The sequence below is a fragment of the Merops nubicus genome, unplaced genomic scaffold (genome assembly GCF_000691845.1).
Source record: "Merops nubicus isolate BGI_N331 unplaced genomic scaffold, ASM69184v1 scaffold8939, whole genome shotgun sequence".
Lineage (NCBI taxonomy): Eukaryota > Metazoa > Chordata > Aves > Coraciiformes > Meropidae > Merops > Merops nubicus.
The window spans coordinates 53,089-53,442 of NW_008631647.1; positions in this window are offsets into that span (position 1 = coordinate 53,089).

The following is a 354-nucleotide window of genomic DNA, read 5'->3' on the forward strand; positions in this document are numbered from 1 at the left end:
AGCCAGCGCTCCCTGCCCCTCCTGCTCTCCTAAGGCCAAATCTGCCCCACTGAGCCCTTTGCCTTCTGGGGCCAACTACCCCAAAGTGGCTCCACAGGAGGCAGGGTGCTGGTGAAATGCCAGCCGTGCCCACGGCCTCGGCCCTCCCGGCTGTGAGCCGATGGCCAGCAGGAGCAGCTCAGTAGGTGGTGTGCCCGGAGCTGACCGCGCTGTCCTCACGCAGGCCTCTTGCCACGGGCTGTTGAGGAGGGAGCAGCCTCCGCTGTCAGGCTGCACCTTGCACGGAAGCACTGCACCGCCTCGTTATCGCCTCATCTGCCCCGGGAGTCGCGGCAGGCTCCCAGAGTGGTCTGC